This window comes from Akebia trifoliata, chromosome 5 (genome assembly GCF_017979445.1).
Source record: "Akebia trifoliata isolate Shusen 1 chromosome 5, ASM1797944v1, whole genome shotgun sequence".
Classification (NCBI taxonomy): Eukaryota; Viridiplantae; Streptophyta; class Magnoliopsida; order Ranunculales; family Lardizabalaceae; genus Akebia; species Akebia trifoliata.
Window position 1 is genome coordinate 28,584,593 of NC_141379.1, and position 6,216 is coordinate 28,590,808.

The window sequence follows — 6,216 nt, forward strand, 5'->3', positions numbered from 1 at the left end:
GTGCCATGCCCCAATGTGGGCAGCCTTACGATTGTGGGGTAATGGAGAATGATCTTTTTCAAATAGTTCGTCAAAGACAACACCTTTACCATCTACAGGACCTTGTGTGCCTCAAATGCAACCAAGTGAAAACTGCCCATTTAGCTGAACAGTGCACATGTGGTGGCTCATTCAAGTGCAAAGAAGATGTGTTCGAGTTCCATAGTAAAATGCAGGTCTTCCTAAATATAGCCATTCGACAAAAATTTCAACTTCTCCAGGAGTCTACTTTGTGGATTCTTGAAGTTCAATAACGGTCCAAACCTGGCTCTGCACATTCACTACTATAAGTTAGTGCCCAATCCAGGCATCGATCATGATTATAATAGAGATTAATCGAGCTAAAACTTCTTGGCCATTGATTAAAGCGATTGAAAGTGTGATTAAATTTCAGAGGTGATAAAGTTGCATGACCGTCTATTAGTCCCAAGCTCAGACAAAAGGTTGGCAGTCAGGTGCGATGGGTTTCTCCTCGCTGAGGCTAATCTCTCATTTGAAGATTTTCATCATCTCACTGTCTAATTCATTGGGTTGTATATTTGTTACCATCAAATTTTACAATAGGCATAGTATTAGGCAAAGGGAGGGTTTTGGAAGGTTATTCATTCTTGAGATTCGTGATTGACTCCAATATTCAGTAAATATATGTTAATATGTTTGGGTTGCTGAAGGGATTTTGGTTGTAAAAATAATTTTTACAAAACATAGGGGTATCTCCAATATTCATCAGCAACATGTGAGGGGCATGTGTAAAATCAAATTTTTTTTTTAAACTTCTTATAGCAACGGCCAAAACCATAGCTAAAGGACTAAAGCTACGGCCATTACCTTCAAATCGTCTTTATAGCTACGGTAATAAAAATTAATTAGCGGCGGCCACTACCGTCACTATAGGCCTCATTTCTCTCTTCGGCGACGGTAATACAATCAATTAGCTGCGAGTTTTGACTGCCACTATAGGAGTTCATATGGCTTTAGCTATGCCATCAACTGTGGCGTTTCGGCCATCACTCTTGATAACAGCGGCGCTATTTTGGTATTTACGGCGGTTTTTGACCCCCGCTAAAAACCTAAAATTTTGTAGTGTGTAATAGTGGAAAGCTTGTATAAGATATTAATAGAGGGACAAAATTAGATGTACCGAACAAGAATCTTTGCCATCCTTCGGAGCTATCTTCATCTTGCTTCCTTTTATTGTCGCTTGACATTTTATCTGGTGAAGAGGGAGACAAAACAGGAAGAGATGTAAAGCCCCTCTTGTCAGCTGGGGCCATGGCAAGGTAATTTAGTACATTTGCAACTTCACTAATCAATGGACGTAAGGCAACGTTCTCTTGGAGACATATGGCAGCAACAGCAACTGCTTGATAAGATCCTCTCATTGGGAAGTCCCCTTGAAGAAGTGGATCTGTCATCTGAGGGAACTTCCTTCGGTCCTTGAAAATGGTCGTGTCTGTTCAACAAAATAACAACATTAACACCTAGTAAATATCGAAAAAACAATGTAAAGAAATTAATGATTTCGAATCAAAGTTCCAATCAACTCAAATATAAACTAGACGTGAACACATTGTTGGACTTGACAAGGCTTATTTTAGATATATAAGGTACGTGACAAGGCTCACTCATCTGTAAAGTTGATCTTGTAACATTATGAAAATGCATGTAGAAGCACAACAACATCCAAAGAAATTTTACGTGTCCACTGAAAACTAAATATCAAGATTCAGTAAAAACTAAGAAAATGTTACTAGCTTTAGATAGTAAAATGAGCCATTGAATTGTTCTATACTTGCTCAATAGTACTTTTTCATCAGAAGTATCGAGAAGCTAATACTCTTCACAATTGACCCAATTGTTTTGGGAATAGGTAGGTCCCAAAACAAATCTCCTTAGAGCAACAAATGTAACATCTATTGCTCAGGTTGAATAGATTTACAAGGATGGCTCATAAAAATTGTTTTGTAGTCATATTTTTAACACTAAATGATGGGAATGACCTCGTAAGGATTACCATTCGTTCCAGCTCTTCTAGAAGCCACGAGCACTCTAATCGACTAAGAATAATAACTTTTATTTCATCAACAACAAACCTCTGACGGATTCACACCCAAGCAAGGAGAAACAAAATGTAAAGAGCAAGGAAGAAAATTACCCAAGAAACTAAATTTTGTTCTTTAATTGGCCTCCTGGTGTCGATGGCCCTTTACCCTGTGATTAGCTCTAGTAAAACAACTTCAAAACTAAAAATATCTGATTTCAAGGTCAGCTGACCTGTTCTTGCATACTCCGGGGCACAACACCCATATGTCCCCACAACTTGTGAGGATAGATGAGTCTTATCTCCTGTAGGACCAAGCCTTGCAAGCCCGAAATCTGAGAGTTTCGGAATGAACCCTTCGTCCAACAAAATGTTGGACGATTTCAGATCACGATGTATTACAGGGGGATTGGCCTTGTCATGCAAATATTCCAAACCATTAGCCACTCCTGCTGCCATCTTCATTCTTGTATACCAGCCTAACGGCTTTTGGTCCGGTGCAAGATCTACAAACAAATATGGGACATGTATTGAAACATGTGACGCCTATTGAATTATTGCAAATTCGGAGGAAGATTATTATTATAAATGTTTTTTTTTTTTTGGGGGGATAAAATATCGTGAAATTAGAAAATTTAATAGAATTGATGACATACCTAGTAGATGATCTTCTAGAGACTCCAATGGCATATACTCATAAACCAAAAGCCTCTAATCTCCATCAACACAATGTCCAATGAGATTAACCAGATTTTGACGGTGAAGGATACTCAAATGTTAAAACCTCAACAAGAAACTCTTTGTTGCCTTGCAACCCATTCCTGTTAAATTGCTTAATAGCCACAAGCTGAATAATGAACCAAAATCAGCCCTAAGTTCCTTCAATTATTGCAACAAAAAAACAGGTCCCAATTCATTTCAGGTTTAGTTCACATTTACCTGCCCACTGTTCTAAAGGTGCCCCTTGTATACTCTTCCAAAGCCACCTTCTTCCAATAGACATTCTGGTTGACAACTCTGAGTTGCTTCAACGAGCTCAAGATAGGTGAATGTTTTATCTGCAAGTACTTCTTTGTTTTAGTTTTCCTGTGTAGTCTTTTGACTAGGATTCTCTGCAAAAGAAAGTGTTGATCATCAAAATTTTGAACTATTATATATATATATATATATATATATATATTTTACCATTCTGAATACAATTTATTGATAATTTTGTCTGCTTGAACCTAATTTTTTATCAAATTAAGCTCCATGTCAATAAGAAAGATCATATCCAAGATCCTTAAAAACTAAGAAGAGTGAAACTAAGGGGAGGGAAATGTTGGCTCATTTGAAGAGTTTCCAAACTGACTTGTGTAATAATTGAATTTTTCCTTCTTACTTAAAGGAAGAGAGCTTGAAATTTCTGAGTTAATAATACCCAAAAGTGGAATTTCAGTTTAGAACATGGTTTTAAATCTTGTCAAGACCTAGATGACTCGATATAGTTCACCAACAATACGGATAGACAAGTCATCTCAAACATTGAAACCATCATCAAAAGTCGTGTTTAAGTCAATCCAATGTCTAATCGAGGACTATAACAAGAATTATAATTAGGAACGGTTTTGAACGGTTCCTAAACAGGCCTGAAACGGTTCAATGGACCATTCCCAGTCACACGAGTGCAACAGGTTTAATCAAGGGTCAACATGACCATGGAGGGTCGACCCAAAAAATTTATAGCTTCATAGGGTTTGACCGTCCGATTTAATTATATCCAACGGTCGGGTAACTTTTGTTAAACCGTTGGATATAATTAAATCGGACGGTCGAGAGTGCTTATTACGTTTAAATGATAACTTATAGGTTTTTACTGCGCCATCCCTCATCTTTTGACTTATTAGTGTCACCTCCCTGACTAAAAAACAGCAGATAGTGCTTATTACGTTTAAATGATTACTTATAGGTTTTTACTGCGCCATCCCTCATCTTTTGACTTATTAGTGTCCCCTCCCTGAGTGAAAAACAGTAGAGAGAACTCGTATGTTCTCTCTCGTCTGTTCTCTCTAAAAGTCTCGAACAACCCTCCTCTGTTCTCTCTCGTCTGTTCTCTCTAAAAGTCTCGAACAACCCTCCTCTCTCTCGCTGCAACTCCTCGACGAAAACCTCTCTCTCTCTCTCTCTCTCTCTCTCTCTCTCTCTCTCTCTCTCTCTCGCGACGCCGAAACCCTCGAACCTCCTCACTCTCACTCTCTCTCGTTGAAACCCTCCTCTCTCTCGCTGCAACTCCATCGACGAAGCACGAACACGAACACGAATGGCTCCTCTCTCTCGTCGAAACCCTCCTCTCTCTCGCTCCTACTAAGTTACACTCTCTCTCGCTTTCGCTGCAACTTCGTCTCACGAACACGAACGGAGGTTTGATTTTGATCTTCACTTTGATGCATCTATGATCCATGATATACATTGATTTCTTTATCAATTTGGGGATCTATATTTTCTTCATTGATTCTATTGATTTATATGTATTATGGTGTTTATTTTACGATTTTGGATCTGGTCTTTTCTATTTTTTGAATATTACCTTTGCTCTCCTGGCATTGGGCATGTTGTATGGGCCACTTTGATAATGGAAACCGTTGATACTGTTGTTCCCCTTTGATCCATCAAAAAGAGAAATTCCCAAGTTTAAATCAAGATTGAGATCAGTGGCTACAAAACAATAATAAGAAACATACTTTAGATCAATTCATGTAAATGTGTTTTGTTGGAGGCTCACAACAATAGCATATAGTATCATCTCCATTACAACTAACTCAACAAAACTGGATTAATTACATTGACTAATACCTCCAACCTATCAAAAAATAAAAAAACAATAAAAACAAAGTAATACCTCTATTGTTCCTCTCAAAAGTAATCTCCCTCTCATATGTGCTCAACTCAAAGTTGGTGACGGCTTCCTTTCCATTACATTTTATGGTCGCCTTGTCACAAGCCTTGATTTCCATAATAATAAATAAATAAAATGACATTCACGTTAGTTTTTAACTCTATTAAGTTTGAGAATTTGAAAAACAAAAAAAAAATTTGAGTATTAGGGTGATTGAAATTTATGATTTATATGTATCTATATTTTCAATTTGGGGATCTATATTTTCTTCGTTGATTCTATTGATTTACATGTATTATGGTGTTTATTTTACGATTTTGATATTTTTTTGCCCTTAATCGAGCAAAATTATGTTTTTTCCTTTACAAAATTATGGTGTTGGATTACTTTTCCTATTTCAAGCTTTGTTAGAAATGGCTGAAGCAAAGCCATTTCTTAGTATGAGGAAACCAGTGGGATGTTTTTTTACCCTTAATCGAGCAAAATTATGGTGCTTATTATTTTTTTTTAATATATATTTGATTTTGAAAAGTTAGATTACTTTTCCTATTTCAAGTTTTGTTAGAAATCATAAATGATTTCATTGAATTTGCTTCCAAATTCAAAAAGAATTATTATGCTTCCAAATCATAAATGATTTCATTGAATTTGCAAGAACATGGAATTCCTCCCAATTGATCACTCTATAAACCAATCCACTGTAATACAATCACTAAGGCCCACTTAACTTAACTTTATAAGTTAAAAAAAATAAAGTAAATTCTAGTGATGGATCAAAAGCCACAAAAAAAAAAAAAAAAGTTGATATATTCTTTCCTACACTATATATAGAGCCTCAATGCCTTCATCTTCCTCAACCATCCCAAAAATACTCATTAATTTGATTTCCTTCATTAACCCTCAATGCGTAAAGAGATCAAGGATCCTTTGGCTATTAGTAGAGTTATAGGGGATGTTATTGGCCCTTTTAATAGAACTCTACCTGTTAGAGTCACTTATGGGACAAGAGAAGTTAACAATGGATGTGAGTTTAGACCTTCCGTTGTTGAGATTGGAGGTGAAGGCCTAACAACCTTTTACACACTGGTAAGGTATCAATTCCGGTCCTCTTCGGCCATGTGCACGAATATACTTGTGATTTTGATAATTTTCTTGTTATTGGTTTACTTGATCTGATTTGAATTTATTATTATTTCACAGAGAATTACAATTCTCACATTGATATATATCTCTGATGCACATTTTGTGAAACCACTCACAA

The 6,216-nt window shown here is 36.5% G+C and overlaps 1 pseudogene; it reads right to left on the reverse strand.

Annotated features, from left to right (window-relative positions):
- Positions 1-1,003: 1,003 nt before the first annotated feature.
- LOC147401974 (putative serine/threonine-protein kinase PBL7) lies at positions 1,004-5,073 on the reverse strand (annotated as a pseudogene).
- Between the last annotated feature and the right edge of the window lie 1,143 nt (positions 5,074-6,216).